General features: G+C 43.2%; 1 protein-coding gene across 6 annotated transcripts in view; it reads right to left on the bottom strand.

Annotated features, from left to right (window-relative positions):
* Positions 1-17,340, bottom strand: part of RALGAPA2 (Ral GTPase activating protein catalytic subunit alpha 2) — a 325,653-nt gene that overhangs the window by 23,909 nt on the left and 284,404 nt on the right. The gene's annotated exons all lie outside the window — the stretch shown is intronic.

Genomic DNA, 17,340 nt, shown 5'->3' with positions numbered 1-17,340 from the left:
GGCAAAAAGCAAATCTTCCCCTTTTGTGTGTGGCTTCTGTTTCCTCAGAAGGTGAATCATGCACTTCCAGTAACAGGATAACGTCAGAACAATCCGACAATGGATGGAGGCACTGCACATACGACGTTATGAATTAACACTTGGGGAAGTCCGCATGACGTCTCATTTTCCCCTTCCTCATTATCAATGCAAAAGCTAAAAGACATGTTTCAGTCGTTCTGAAAATCATGCTAATTCTCCAGGAACACAGGGAATGTGGATCACCATCAGTTTATTATTTGCAGCTCCAGAAGAAGAAAAGTAACTCTAGCATTTCTCACTACATTTCCAAACTATCTTTTCAAAATGGCCTCTTTAAAAATACAAGTTGGTGACAATTATGCCCTTTCAATCAGCTTTCAAGAGAGCATGTGTTTTTAAACGGCCAAATACTTTTCTACTTTCTTATGGCAAAGGGTGCACACCGATCTCTAAATGCAGGCTCTTTCTCTCCCTACTCCTTCAGTTATATTCAGAGGATAATTTTCATACCATGAGGAGACCAGAGGCATTCTAGGGCTGTGCTATCCCATACAGTAGCCACGAGCCACACGTGGCTATCTCATTTTAAATCTGAATTAATTAAAATAAAAAGCTACAATTCAGTTGCTTTGCCCCCGCCGCCCCCCGCCCCACCTAGATATATTTTAAGCACTCAATAGCCACATGTGGCTAGGGGTTCTATACTGGATTGCACAGATATAGGACGTGCCTGTCACCGTGGAAAGCACTACTGGACAGCATGCTGCCAGAATTTCTCCATAAGCTTGCTCTATGCAACCTCAAGCGAGGAAAATAAGTTTGAAGATTTCCAAAGTGGCCCCTCTAATGATTTATGATCTTTTATATAGATGGGCACAACCGCCCAAGGCCTGGGCAGCATGAGCCTGAACTGGCTTCTCGACTGTGGGCTGAACTCCTGGTGACTCGCCTTAATGAACAGGCTGCCAAACTTCCTCAGTGAGAGGCGCCTGCTCAGGCCCAATTCTAGAGGGACCCACTAATGCCATTCACGTCTCATTATGAACACACTCATTCTGCACAGCACTTGGCTGTCGCCATGGCTCGGCCCTCCGTGCATGGCCCCAGCAAGCCGCTGGTCCAGGGAACAGCAGGACGTTAGGCCTGAGTGGCCGTCTGGCGAACAGGCACTCTGACACTAAGCTGGCACGTGCTGGCCCAGCAGGGGCTGAGCGAGGCGTGACAAATTACTCAAAGAGCTGAGCTAAACTTATGGCTGACAACCACCTGAGCCTTCGGACCGCTGTGGCCCGCTGTCAACGCTCAATTCATGGCTCCCCCTTTCAGTCCGTCGTCTGCTTGTGGGCCTGGGTTAGAGCAGGCATGTCCCTCTAAAGACCTGTCATGCTTTGCCTAGCATCGTCCTGCTGTTTCCTGAAAGGCCCCACTGCGTCCAACACATCCACATACAGTGCTTGGGACAATGGTGAACAAAAAGGAAATGCGTGTGCATTTTGCTAACTACTCTATGGAAGCCACGTATCTGGAAAGTGGCTGGTTATGTGAATCAAGCTCATGATCAAACCTACAAAGGGACGTTTTGCATAATACAATATGAACTGACCCCAGATGGCAGCCCACTGTCCCTACCCTGGATGGCACTATCCAATTGTTGTAAGCTTGTCCTTGTCAAGGCTGAGAGATCTGGGCTCCTTAGAGAAAGTCCAGCACTGTATTTTTTTTTTTTTTTTTTTTTGAGACGGAGTCTCGCTCTGTCGCCCAGGCTGGAGTGCAGTGGCCGGATCTCAGCTCACTGCAAGCTCCGCCTCCCGGGTTTACGCCATTCTCCTGCCTCAGCCTCCCAAGTAGCTGGGACTACAGGCGCCTGCCAACTCGCCCGGCTAGTTTTTTGTATTTTTTAGTAGAGACGGGGTTTCGCCGTGTTAGCTAGGTTGGTCTCGATCTCCTGACCTCGCGATCCACCTGTCTCGGCCTCCCAAAGTGCTGGGATTACAGGCTTGAGCCACCGCGCCCGGCCCCAGCACTGTATTTAGAGGAGTAATAATGAAGTTGTGAGATTCTCTGATTCAATGAATATTTATAGTCTGACTCCTAAATTAAGGCAGTAGGAGACAGAGAAAACACAAAGGTGTTGCCAGAACTGGATCCTGGAGGAGGAAGTGTTTCCTTCAGAGAAGGTTCCTGACCCTGCCATCCATGCCCCCGACTGTCACACACAGCCCACACTCTCCCGCCCACTAACTGGAGTGTTAACAGTGCTAAACTGGGTGCTGTCATTTAGACAAACATCCATTAGGGACTGGGGTGAGACCAGGAGATCATCAAATACATTTTCGCTCATGGCCCAAGCCAGGGCATGTAAACACCCTGACAAAGAGTAAACAAATATCCCCTTAGCTCTGGCGGCATTTAGAAACAGCCAAGGAGCTTGTGGGTGCCAAAAATCATTTCCTTTAGTAGCCATAAAAAACACAGCACTGGGATCTTAACTGTATTAATTAGTAGAACTACTAGCAAGGGGAATTTGGAGCAGTATCATCTGACATTTTCTTACCTAATATCCTTAGGGCTTCAATGCTGGTTGCTTTCTATAACTAAGGGCATTTATAATTTAGACATCAAAATGCTTGTAAGCTTTTCACATGTAAGACATGTTAAAATGTGAAGTGAATGCTGAAATAATGCCCATCCTTGGACGGTCAAAGACCTTTCATGGAAAGAGGCACCGGGTCACAAATCCGATCCCTGTTTCAATACGAGCCATGGCCCTTTTGTTCTCTTAAAAAGTCTACTAACAAATGTGTAACTTTTAATTCTGTTCTGAATTATTATCTCATTAAAAGTCACACACAACAAAGTACTTTTTTAAAGAGGAGTTTTCCCCTGGATTACTCAATTCAGGGAACATTCAAATTACTGACCAGAAACCCATCTTGGCTTCTGGATATTTCTCAGTTTCTTAAGCCACTCATTCTGCTCATATTTTCACATACAAATTTTCATCAAGAACTTTGATTAAGAGACAGGCGTGTAGCTCCAGTGACTCAGGGGCTGAGGTGGGAGGATCACTTGAGCCCAAGAGTTTGAGTCCAGCCTGGGCAACATAGCAAGATTCTGTCTCTAGAATAAAAAATAAAAAAAATTAATATTATCCCCTACTTTACTAAAGAGGTTATATGCCATTACTGGTTACATTTTATCAAAAATTTCCAAGAGAACTTCTTGAGACTCTCAAGACACACCCTGCTGAATCTGCAGAGCCGTAAGAGTCTGAGAATCTGAACCTGTCCTCCAACTTTACTCTCATTGCTTAATTTTTAGAAATGACAGCAGCAGCATGACAGTCAGGAAGGAGCTTGTATTTTGGTGGAAGGAAGGCAGGGTTTGAATCCCAGTTGCTCTTTTCCCTGCCAGGTGTTGATGTCCCCATTTTACACGTGAGACAGCAAAGGCAAGCTGCTCCAACTCCCAGCCTCAGTTGTCTTACGTGTAAAATGGGGACACCAACCCCTGTTCTCAGGATGGCTGGGAAGATTAAATAGAATCCTATATATGAAGCATCTACCCAGGTTCCAGCACAAAAAGAAAAGCATGATAAATCTGGATTGACCGCTCCCGGCCTCTACCATGTGGGCCTAGGGTTTTGTTACAGAAAGAATGTAGTAGGTAAGCCAGAGGAGAGTTCCATGTCAGGTTCCATGGCAAGCAAACCCCCTTCAGGCTACACCCTCATGAGTGGGGAAGTCCTATGGTCTCCGTTTTACTGCTCAGGTAATGAGAGCTCCGAGAGTTCAAGTAATTTTCTTGAATCACAGTGACGTAGTAATGGAATTAAGGCTAGAGCCCAGGTCCTCTAACCTTTACTGCTTTCATCTAATATCTTGAATTCTAGAATAAATAGTGTTAAGTTCAAGATCTTGTGTGAGGTTGGGAACTAAACTCCAAATGAGACAAATCAACTGACTTAAATATACATGAGCTACAATAATCAACCCATAATGTAAACCTGAGTGCATATGTGTAAGCTGCATCTATACCCAGACCATGCTGTCTTTATAAAATACAACAAAACAACAATTATTACATTTTAATTTCTTTTCACTTATTCAGGCTATGTGTTTGTTGACTGTTGTTTAGCACTTTCAAGCTTCTTTTATCAAAGAAATAAAGAGAAATGTTTGGAAGAGGCTATGTTGCAGGCTATATTTTTTCAACCCTTGAAACCCTTCTTGCCTGAACCTTCTCTAAATTTCCCAAGAGCGGACATGATGCTCAGACTGGCAAACTGACCCCGGACACAGGCAGCTTCCTGACATCGGTGTGTGTGTGCTATAACAATTTGCATACCCACTCCAGTTTCCTTTCTGAACTCATGCAGCCTCTTATCACTGGCACAAGCAAGCCTGGAGCTAGCCATTCTCATGACTCTGCAGACTCTAACTCCCATAGCAGTGACCTGCAGAAGAGGGAATGTCATGTTTCAGAACCATCTGGGACACTTCAGCCATCCATGTATCCCTCTCAAAAGTTCTAGTGCTCCCGAGTTCTGCTGCCACTGTCCCATCCCTTGAGTACACTAGGGTGTGGAAAAGGTTGAAAACTTCTGGCTAAATAGCTACCACGTATGACCATCTTAAGCCTCCTTATGTTAGTTTTCTGTGGCTGCTGGAAATGACCACAAACTGGGTGGTTTAAAACAACAGAAATTTATTCTCTCACTAGTTTTGGGAGACCACAGGTCCAAAATCAAGATGACAGCAGAGACTGCAGGAGAGATTTTGTTCATGCTTCTTCCAGTTCCAGGTGGCTGTCTGCGTTCGTGGGGCTGCACTGACTCCACTCTTTGCCTCCATGGCTACATGGCCTTTTCCTATTCTATGTGTCTCTCTTAAAAGGACACTCCTCACTGGATTTACTGCTCTCCTGGATAACCCAGGATGATCTCCTCATTTCAAGATCCTTAACTTACTTATATCAGCACACAGCCTTGAATCAAATAGTTAACATTCACAGGTTCCAGGAACTGGGACACAGATATATGTTTTTTGGGACCATCGTTTACTTCAATAAATTCCTTGAGGACACCATATGAGTCAGGTTCATCAAATTTATGTTAACAGAAATTTATTCTTTTATATCACTCGTACAATCTAGCTTAAAAGCACCCCACATAATATTTACTGTGTGGATAAATGAACGCCTGAAATTCATGTCCATTGTTTTAAGCTATGAGACAGCTAGATATATTATAGGCAATAGCAACTTGTAAGGAGAGGTTAGAGAGTTCAGTTTGAAGTAAAATTCTACATAGATTTTAAAAACTGCATGATAAAAACTTTTAGAATAATATATGGGGCAAACTCTTTATGACCTTGGGGTACGGATAGATCTCTTAAGAAAGCAAAACAGGAACCACAGGGAGAAGACTGGTACATCTGATCACATTCAAAGTAAGAACTCCTGTTTACCACAATACTGTAAAGAAGGCAGAACTACCAGGCACAACGTGGGAGGAAGCATCTGCAACTGAGAACTGGCAAGGGGTAGGTGCCAGAATATAAGAACGCCTAGCAAATCCTTAAGAAAAAGTCAAATAACCTACTAGAAAGATGGGCAACCAAGAGATAAACCATGACTGGCAATTAAGTTGCTCAATATCATTAATGATCAGGGATTATGAGAATCACAACAAAATTCCATCTTACATATCCCAGAGTGGCCAAACACAGAACATGTAATAATGCCAAATGTCAGACAGCACATGGGGCACAGGAGCCCCAAGAACCTGCTGCTGGGAGGTAACTGGCCTGGCTTCTTGGGAGAGCAATCTGACCTCATCCAGGGAAGAAAAGATGCACGTGCTTGTGGACTGGCAATTCCGCTCCTCAGTATGTGAGCTCTGGTACATATGTGCTTGGTTCAGAACGTTTATAACATATTACAGACAACAGCAAAAAAGAAAAAGGAAACTATTTTTAACATTCATGGATAAATGCAGTCACACAATGGGATATTATATAGCAGTGAAAATAAATGAACTATAGGCATGTGTATTAATAAGGATAAAATTGAAAACAATGCTCAACCAAAAAAGCCAGTCACTGAAGGACACAAGAGTGCAATTCTACTGCTACACATTTTATTATTTATTTATTTATTTATTTGTAGACAGGGTCTCACTGTGTCACCTAGTATGGAGTGCAGTGGAGCCATCATAGCTCACTGCAACCTTGAAGTCCTGGACTCAAGCAATCTTCCCACCTCAGCCTCCCAAGTAGCTGGGCCTACAGACATACATCATCACGTCTGGATAAGTTTTAAAATATTTTGTAGCAATGGGGTCTCACTATGTTGCCCAGGCTGGTCTTGAATTCCTGGCCTCAAGTGATCCTTCCACCTGGAGCCTCCCAAAGTGCTGGGGTTACAGGCCTAAGCCACCTTAACCAGCCTATATATATTTTAAAAACAGGTTAAGTGAAACATATTGCTTAGGGCTATACACATATGTAGGAAAATGATGAAGAGCAAGGAAATAATAACCTGGGATTACCTCTGGGGTGTGGAGGGGTGGTACCTGGGAGGGTCTCAAATATATTGGCTGGTGCAAGTGGGTGTCAGTACTGGGACACGTTTTGGTGTTCCTTAGAACGTATGTAAATGACACGTCTTCTAGTCTGTATAAATATTTCATAATAAAAATGGGCAATTTGGACAGAATGAAAAAGCACAATCAAATGAATCTTTTCTCACCCATCAGAAGGATAGAATGAGCTTCAAGTCGAAGGCTAATATAAAAGGTATGTGTTTGGGTGTTAGAGTTGAGGATGATTGCAAAGAAGTCCATTTGACTCAGACACAGAGAAAGCAGAAAAGAGACAGTACTATTTTTAGGGATTTCATTCCAGAAGTAGACCAGAATGTCAGAGCTCAAAATTTTCAGAAAGTTGTTGGGAACTCTGACAGAAGGGATTCAAAAAGCTCAAATCAAACAGGGAGGCCGGGCGCAGTGGCTCAAGCCTGTAATCCTAGCACTTTGGGAGGCCAAGACGGGCGGATCACGAGGTCAGGAGATCGAGACCATCCTGGCTAATACGGTGAAACCCTGTCTCTACTTAAAAATACAAAAAACTAGCCGGGCGACGAGGCGGGCACCTGTAGTCCCAGCTACTCGGGAGGCTGAGGCAGGAGAATGGCGTAAACCTGGGAGGCGGAGCTTGCAGTGAGCTGAGATCCGGCCACTGCACTCCAGCCTGGGTGGCAGAGCAAGACTCCGTCTCAAAAAAAAAAAAAAAAAAATCAAACAGGGATATGAATGCCACCTGTGGGGGAGGGAGATCATGCTTCAAAAAATAAAAATGCAAATGCATTTCTACAAAATTACTATTGTTAGAATTATTATGCATTAAGAATGACAAAACCAGCTGAATCTGAGAATGGTCAGAATACTACATATATTCACGGGCTTAAGCATGGATTTCTATACATTATCCTAGTCTGCTCAGAGAATTGGATCTCAAGTGGCTGTGCTATTTTCAAAAAGCAAATCCACCTTCATTCAAGCGCTCATCCATTCAAGAGATATGTATTGAGTGCCCCCCTGTGCTAGGTAATGGGCATGTAATTAGGGAACAAGACAGATGTCACTCCTGCCCCCAGCAAGCCTGAATTCTAGCAGGGAGGCAGACCGAACACTAGTTAAAGGACAAGTCCAGGGAATAAGGCAAACCGTCATTACATCAGTACCAGGAAGGAAAGAGGGAGATAAGCTCAACGAAGTCTCTGATGGGAGGGAAGCAGCTAACCAAGCAGGGAGGAAGTGGGGTAATGAGTGTAAGAGCAGTTCAGGCACAAAGAATGCCATAAGCGGGAAGGAATTTGGGATGCTTCAGGAGGAGAAAGGAGACTGCGGCCATGGGGTAGTAAGAGGGTGGCAGCAGGTACAGCTGAAAGACAGGCTGGGCCTGGGCACAGGAGGCCCGAATGGCTTGAGGCAAGGAAGCAACATGATGTCACTTACGTTGCTATATTGCCCTTAGAGGAACCGCACCACTAAGGAGGGTCCTGAGTGTCCTCTAGTTTGGAAGAGGTCAAGGCTGACTGGCATCTTATACATTCAATCAATGCACCTGTCCAAATATTTCAATACCTTACTTATTCTTTGCATTTTTCAGAAGTGGATGACATACATCTTTTGGGCATGTGGAAGAGGTAAGAATGTTACTTGCAGGCTTGAAATGACCAGAACTTTTGAGAATGGCCTTGAGCATAACCATGAAGGACTATGGCGTGGCAGAGAGAGGGCAATGTTGGGTGACACACATACCCTGGCGTGGAGGGAAGAGGAAATGCAGCAGAAGCAGGTTCTCTGATGAGGCAGAGAATGAGGCGCTACACACAAGGAGGCAGGCACGACCCTCCCACAGGACAGATATTGGGCTCACAGAAACTTACAAAAATGAGATGACTTAACGACAGCTTACCCTGTTTCAAAGGTATAAAACATGGATACATTTTAAACCTAGTAAAAAAAATGACCCTACTGTGGCAGAGTCTGAGCTCAGAGAAGGAATGGCTAAGAATATTTTACAAAACTAGGAAATTAATTAGCTGATTTCTTCTGCTGCTCCCCACTACTGGCCGCTTTTGGAATAGAGGATGCACAAGAAAATGACCCATTTTCGTTTTTGAGCAATGTTTTGAACAGTGGCCAAAGAAAGTGAAGAGGCAACATACAGAATAGGAGAAAACATCTGCAAATCATTTAAGTGATAAGGATCTTGTATCTCAAATATATAAAGAACTCTCACAGATCAACACTAAAGACAACTGTGTTTTAAAATGAAAAAGGATGTGCACAGACATTTATCTAAAGAAGATATGCAAATGGCCAGTAAACACATGAAAAGATGCTCAACACCACTAGTCATTAGGGAAATGGAAACGAAAACCATAATAAGATACGACCTCATGTCTACTAGGATGACTATAATCAAAAGGACAAGCAACAACAATAACCAGTGAGGACGAGGAGAAGATGTGGAGAAATTGGAATCCTCATATCTTGCTGGTAGGAATATAAAGTGCGGCCACAGGCCGGGCGCAGTGGCTCATGCCTGTAATCCAAGCACTTTGGGAGGCCAAGGCGGGTGGATGACCTGAGGTCAGGAGTTCGAGATCAGCCTGAGTAACATGGAGAAACCCTGTCTCTATTAAAAATATAAAATTAGCTGGGCGTGATGGCGCATGCCTGTAATCCCAGCTACTCAGGAGGCTGAGGCAGGAGAATTGCTTGAACCCGGGAAGCGGAGGTTGCGGTGAGCCAAGATTGCGCCATTGCACTCCAGCCTGGGCAACAAGAGCAAAACTGTCTCAAAAATAAATAAATAAATAAATAAATAAATAAAGTGCAGCCACTGTGGAAAACAGTTTGGCAGTTCCTCAAAAAGTTAACAGATGATCCAGCAATTCTACTCCTAGAAGTTCAGTACCCAAAATAACTGAAAATACATGTTCACACAAAAACTTGCCAACAAATGTTCATAGGAGCACTATTATTTACAGCAAAAACTAGAAACAACCCCCTTGCCTGCAAACTGATGAATGGATAAACAAAATGTAATATATCATACAATAAAATACTATTCAGCCATAAAAAGGAATGAAGTATTGATACCGGCTGTTACATGGATGGACTTTGCAAACACTCTGCTAAGTGAAAGGAGTCAGATGCCAAAGTCCATATATGGTGGGACTTCATTTATATAAATGTCCAGAATAAGCAAATTAATATAGACAGAAAGGAAATCAGTGGCTGCTTGGGGCCGGAGGGAGGGGAGTATGTGGCATGACAGTTAATGGTATTCAGTTTCTTTTTGGGGTGATAAAAATGTTGTGGAATTGGAAGTGGCAATGGTTGAAAAACTCAGTGAATATACAAAAAACCACTGTATTATACATTTTAAAAGGGTGAATGCTATGATCTGTGAATTATATCTCAATAAAATAAATGCCCCCAGGCAGGGTGCAGTGGCTCACCCCTGTAATCCCCAGCACTTTGGGAGACTAAGGTGGGAAAATCACTTGGGGCCAGGAGTTTGAGACTAGCCTGGGCAACATAGTGAGACCCTGTCTCTACAAAAAACCAAAAAATTAGCCGGGAGTGATGGCACATGCCTGTGGTTCCAGCTGGTCTGGAGGCTGAGGTGAGAGGATCACTTGAGCCTAGGAAGTTGAGGCTGCAGTGAGTTCTGATTATGCCATTGCACTGAAGTCTGGGCGACAGAATGAGACCCTGTCTCAAAAAAAATGCCCCCCCAAAATGCCTAGTGGTACACAGTGCACACTATGTATTGTGAGGAAGGCCTGCTAATAAAAAGATCTTCACGGCCGGGCGCGGTGGCTCAAGCCTGTAATCCCAGCACTTTGGGAGGCCGAGGCGGGCGGATCACAAGGTCAGGAGATCGAGACCATCCTGGCTAACACGGTGAAACCCCGTCTCTACTAAAAAGTACAAAAAACTAGCCGGGCGAGGTGGCGGGCGCCTGTAGTCCCAGCTACTACTCGGGAGGCTGAGGCAGGAGAATGGTGTGAACCCGGGAGGCGGAGCTTGCAGTGAGCTGAGATCTGGCCACTGCACTCCAGCCTGGGCGACAGAGCGAGACTCCGTCTCAAAAAAAAAAAAAAAAAAAAGATCTTCACTGACCACATGAGAGAACAAATGGCAGGATGGCCTGGCAGAGCAAAAGCCCTCCAGGCAGACAGTGGCTGAATCATTTAATCATGGAAGACACAGTAAGAGCAGCAGACCATGTGCCAGGACTGTTCTAGCAGCTGGAGGATGAAAAAGACATAGTTTTGTCCTTCACAGCATTCACAGCTTATATGGAAAGACAAGTGGACAGTGAGTTCTAGGAAGCTGGTGGGTGGAGCGATTCACAGGAATGAGGAGTAGGTCTTGGTCAGACTGCAATGGGCTAGTTACAGAAAGGAAGAAGCAACACCAGCCTGTGGCAACTGGGAATCTCCAAAGGTTTTAAAATAGATGAACGGCAGGACCTGATCTGTGCCTGAGAGATAACAGGGCAGGGAGACAATGCAGGGGAGGAAGCGGCACAATGTGGGGCAGACCCAGTTGGACTTGGGGTGCTCACCAACGGTAAGAGATGGAGATGGATTCTGGACAAAACCCTGGGATCAAGGTGTAAGTGACCAGGAGGGTGGGACAGAAAGGGACCTGAGGAGGAAGGCAGGGTTGAGTGGAGGAGTCTGAGGAGCCCAAAGGATTTCTGGGAGAGAACTTCAGGGAAGTGCTGACTGGGACTCAGCAGAGAGGCCTGGGCCAGAGCTGAAGAGCTGAGTCATGGGTTTGGAGATGATCTTGAAGGAGAAAAGGGGAGAATGCAATGCTACGGAACCACCCCCACCCCACCAGAGGGTAGGCAGAAGTGAAAGAGCAGTCAAGGGATATGGAGGGAGGGGGAGACAGCCATTTCCCAGATCCCAGGGAGAAGCATCTGGAAGGAGAAGCAGCAGGGTTCCTGCAGAGCCTCAGCTCCCATGCACTTCCCTGGTACCTGCCTCAAAGGCACATGCTCCACAGGTGGGCTCAGGTCACATTTAATAACTAAACAAATGGATAAAATTCCATAATGAGCAAGACAGGAACAGATGCCAGTTACATCCTAAAGCCATACAACATTTTCACAAGATTTTATTTCTCTTTCAATATAATGCAAATTTAAATTCTAGGACTGTTTAAGGCTGCAAATAAATGAATCACTGAAAGTAAATGTCACAGCCTGGTAACGGGTAAAGAGGATGACTTTACTCAACCATGTAACCAAATAAAATGGATGTTTTGGAAAAGGAAATTAAACACATGGAGGTATAAGATATTAGATTAAGTTTCAAACCCTAATGATACACTCCTGGAGAGAAACAGTCCCCTACTGCTCAAAAAGAAGAAAATACCATATAACCGAGTTTAAGAATAATTCTGAGGAAATGATAAGAGCAAATGGAAATGAGAAAAAGATTTTCTTCAGGCTATTAAATTACAGACTTTTGGAGATGGTCTGTTCTCATATTCCCATGTCCTTCCGGCGTAGGGAGCTGAAGGTCTCCCTCCTAGAATCTGAGGCGCTCCACACATGCAATGGATTTGGACTACACTGTTATTAGAAATGTTCAAATCAGTTCTTCCCAGGGGATTGATTTGTGAAGGAGCACATCCTTAATTATAGCATTTTCCATTTCCATCTTCTCCAGTTCTCCCAGTGCGCCTCACCTTCTGTAAATCACCAAGTGAGAAAATGCCCTGTGACACTGTCGCTCAAAGTCTCACATCAGTAAAAATGTAAGTGACAAGAAAATTAGTCATTCAGCCTATTTCAAGTCTAGAGAAAGTGCTGTCAAATTGAGTGAGAAAAGATTCAACAGGCTACTTCAATGATGAAAACGGCTGAAAAAGTGACGAATCAATATGAACAATAGAAGCCCTGAGTTCTGCCATGCTGACGCCAATACCTTGATTTCTGGGAGGAAGGGAGTCAATGTCACTTGAACTGTGTTTCTCTTTCACAGATTTTCACTCATCCTAAAGACATCATTTGTTAGAAGCTAAAAAATGTACTCCCAACCTTAATATAGAAAGGACCATTGCTGACATTTTCGGGGCATGTAATATCCATGAAGTGACAACAAAACGGAAAATAATTAGAAATGCAGAACCGTCTCTAAATGTCTTAAATCCTGTTTGTAGCAAAGTATAAAAAGAGTAGACAATTAAAGAGCAATACACATGAATTGTAAACTCTGGTTCTGTCATCACTGACTCTAAGAGAAAAAAATTATTCAATAAAATACGTTACAGGTATTATTTAGTGCAACACAATTTGAAGTGAATTATCCAATGCTTACTCTTCAACCACTCTATTTTGAAGGCAAAAGTCACTTTCATTTGGCCTACAGAATAGTTTATATCTAGGTTGATTCTATAAATTAAATAGGATCATGATGATATATGATATACGATAGATAACAAGTAAATGAAACTGACAAGTTTAAGAAAACATCTGTAGCAGATACTCTGGTTATGCATTCCTTCGAGACATTCTTAATTGTTACCTAAAAACAATCTCTTAGGCCCACATGAAATCAGACTAGGCTCAGGCATGACACAACCAAATTTTGTGGTCCAAAGTATTTGCACCAATTGTGTACAGATTTTCTTCATTTTTCATTTCTGAAAGCAATTTTGGGGAAATCATTCCTTTTCATGGTATTTACAAAATTTTAGCTATGTTTGTTTTTTCTTCTGTACATTTTAAAATCATAAATATCACTACCTTTGGAAGCAGAAAACAGTATTTCTATGCTTCTATGAAATAATTTTAATAGCTTAAAGGCATCTCAGTTTTCCAGGAAGATATTCATCTGATACCAAGTTATCAGATGTCAAGGACACTCCAAGAAAAGTTAGGGGTTTACCAAATCAAAGTGACTTACAAAATGAGGAAAGAAGCTGATGTGAAGGTTGCCAAGTGGCCTTTCTGGCCTATTCAGACTGCTTGAGTGGTACACTGGGTTGCATAGCACACCTGAGTGATAAATATTACTGCTGACCCACACTTGAAACTCAATACACCCCACAGACCCATCAGAGCAAAAAAAAAAAAAAAAAAAAAAGCCACAATTATTGAAACCTAACTGGAAATTTGGGGGAATTCTAATAACACAAAGCTCCTCCATGACCAGAAGCAGCAAAAGTATGTTGGCCAGTTAGTATTAAAAGCAACTGATTTCTGGCTATTAGTTATATTATGTGATGCAACCGGCTCACTTAGGAAGAAGCTTACACTAAGTGGACACAAGGGTTGACCCATTACAACAAATGGCCCTGGAGCACGTCTATATCTGCAGCACTCTGAAGAGCTGCTCCATCTGTAGGCATGGCTGGGCCCCTCAACAGACACTGGTCCTGTGCAAACCAAAATGACCAGATGAGCGTGGAGAATACGGGTCTCACTGACATTATGGAAAGTAGTTTTGAGCAGCCAGAGGGCAAAAGGACCTCTTTTACTCCTTTTACATCTGTTCGTTCGGTGTTAGGTTAAAAAAAAAAAAAAAGATGATCAGGAAGTATATATAAGTGACTTATATAGTGTGGTTTGAAATTTTTATGTTTGCTGTCAAGATTGGTCATGAAAATTCCCAGGGGCTGCTGGAATGACTTACTCTGGTTGCATAACAGGCTCAATTGTACTGTTCTAAACCTTCTGCTAATCCGATTCTAGGCTGTGTAAATAAAAAAATATACACATATAGCTCTGCTGAAAATAATGAGTCTTGATGAAGGTCTAGGTGTTTGAGTGGGGTTAGTGAAGCCACCTGTTTGCTAACGAGTCTCCGGCTGAAGGGCACTGGGCTGAGAACCCCATAAGGTGTCATATAGTCCTGTGATGCTTCTGCCTAGGGGTGAGGAAGAGAAACACTGTAATGATATTAGAGGAAGACTTAAGAAGCAATAGGGCTCAGTGTGAAGTTCAGGCATAGTCACTGACATATTCTCAGAGACTGTGTCAGCAACACACAGCATACAGGATGCCCTTTTACGAATGCACCCCAAAGGGAAAAGTCCCTGTTCTGACAGCCCTTCAGGTGTGGTGTCTGCAGCATGTGAATCAGACTATATCCTGAGCCTAAGTGAGCCTCCGGCCAGGCATCTCTGTGGCTGCTGCATCAACCAAAGGTTACATTTAAATAATGATACTGATGAAAATGACCAAGTGCTTTTAATGGGTTGAAGTTTTATAGGCTCTATCTCATTTAATCCTCACAACTTCCTCCTGTGGTTTGTACTATCCTAATCTTTTTGCAGAGGAGGAAATTGAAGAGCAGAGAGGAAAAGTGTTCTGTTCCACCTCTCTCAGATGCTACCAGCAGCCTGACTTGAGAGCCTGGCTCTCAGTCACGGCCCTGCCTCTTATGATCAGAATTCTCCCAACAAGAGAAAAGACTAGTGAGACCACAGCTAGCAGAAGGCCGAGTTCCATCTACTCACTGGTGATTTTATAGAAAGCTGAAGGAGTACATTGTAGCCCTTCTTCCACTCTCTCCAGCTGGGACTCTATTATCCAACAACTTCAGGAGAAAGAAAACTTACTGTTTTCTCCTGCAAATTAAACCTCAATACTTGCATTTCAAGTATTTTTGGCTCTAACAAGCCAGTGAGAGAATTCCCTGTGGGTTAGAGCAGGGGCGGGAGTGACAGTTTCACTAAATCCCATCTGTGTGCCATTCTGTTTGTGGGGTGGGGGCTTCTGCAGGATAGCACATCAGCCCTGTATCCTGCACTTATTTATGCAGATGTCTCTTTCCCTGTCACTCATCCCTTCATTAGAACTCTCTCCAACCGGCTAGCCCAGGGGCTGCTGTCTTCCCGCCCCTGGTCCTGGCACCCCATTTCGGGTGGGGGTGGACAGCACTGGGCGCTGTGTGTGTCCTTCAAGTCCTCCAGTGCTCCTGGGCACCGTTACCATGCGTCTGCTGCAGTGGCCCCTCAGCTTGCAAGTCAACATGGGGCAGTGTCATACCAGTGACCACACAGGTTGCCAGTAACAGGAAAGCAATTTTCTATTGAGCTATGACTGTATCTGGCCCAGGATGGATTGTGTAAGGGAAAAAAAGAATTTTTTTTTTTTTTGTAAGGAGTGTTTTCTTTTGTGGCTGGAGAACATGTATTATCAAGTGCAGAGCAGATATTTGGTCCTTCCTGAGTCTGACATTTGAACAACAGATTCAACATTTCTACTGCATTTCAGCAGGTACCTCTGAGTACCCAAGTCTTTTCAACTTTTAAGAGTAAGGCAGAAGGAATTCAGGTAAAAAGTCTGCTGCAGTCAGGAGATCAGAATTAGAAATTCTCTCAAAATAACACATTTTAAAAAGAAAATTTCAGAAAAAAATGATGGGTGTTTATCTTAACTTTTTATGTCTTTATATTCTGGGATAATTCTACTTTATTCTTCAATGAAAACTGTCTACTTTTATATTTTATATGCAAAATTCCTTGTAACATCTATTCTGATTAAACTCATACAATATACAAACAAAAGAAACAGTCCCCTATGCTGTTAAAGATAAAATCCCCAACCCACACAATTCTCTGGGACTTTCCACACTTAAGCCTCATAGAGTCACTTGATATCATCTTCGTGACTAAAAATCTAACTGCAATATTACTTAAAATTATAATCAAATCATTCTCTTCCAAATTAAGACACTTACTCTTAGAAAAAAATAGCCAAATTGAATTCGGTATGTCTTTTCTTGATAGATCAAAAGCAGCTCCATTAAATCAGCAGTTTTATATTAATGGCATGAGACATGACCCAGATGAGGAAAATGTCCTTTGGAGCCATTCTGTATTTTATTTGAAGAGCAATGGAGATGATCCTCACAATTCATATGTGAGGCAAAACTGTATCGCTGCTCCCAAGGCCAGGAGGCTGCGTATGATCCCAAATGTGGTGGCCCATCCACATCAGACAGCCCAGGTTCATCTTCTCTCAATCCCTCATTTCTTCCCATTATTGTGCCTGCCACCCATCTATTCACCCACCCACTCATCCATCCATCCATCCATCCATCCACCCACTCACCCACCTATTCACCCATCTACTCACCAACCCTTCCATCTGACATTTACTAAGTGCCTCCTATATGTCCATTATTCTCTCCTCAGATGTAAGGAAAGTACTTCCTTGCATCTCAATCCTCTTCTAAATCTTTGATCCTATAATACTCAAATGTTGTACTGAATATTACAGTATATTGGAGGATTCTAAAACCCATCCTAGTGAGATTACACTATAATTAGCCTGAGTTCTGTTGAGGCAATATCTCACTTAGAATAAAAGAGACAATCTTTATGAAATAAAAACAAGCTACCCAATGTTGTTTGGTGGTGGCCAAACATGAAGTTCGTGGGTGGCCACGCATGAAGTTCTTTGTAGCTGTGAGCCCATTGGGTCCTCCTGCAAAACTCAAACCACATATGATAAAGCAGAAACAGGCAACAAAAGTGATGCTCTGAGACCACTCAGTTAGCAATGAGCAGGGCTGAAACTCAAACCTAGGCCGATCGGTTAACACATGCTGGCCTCTTTCTACTCCCTTACGCTGTCTCAGTTTAATCTTTCAAACGTATTTAAGATGTTTGCAATGTTCCATGCTAAATTAATCCACATTGTTGTTTGGTGCTAACAGGAAGAATAAGGATAGATACATTAGATTCTTCTTTCTCTCCCCAGAACCAAA

Source organism: Trachypithecus francoisi, unplaced genomic scaffold (genome assembly GCF_009764315.1).
Source record: "Trachypithecus francoisi isolate TF-2019V2 unplaced genomic scaffold, Tfra_2.0 Lachesis_group21, whole genome shotgun sequence".
NCBI lineage: Eukaryota > Metazoa > Chordata > Mammalia > Primates > Cercopithecidae > Trachypithecus > Trachypithecus francoisi.
Note: the sequence above shows the minus strand (reverse complement) of the source record. Positions and strands in the feature narration are given on the sequence as shown.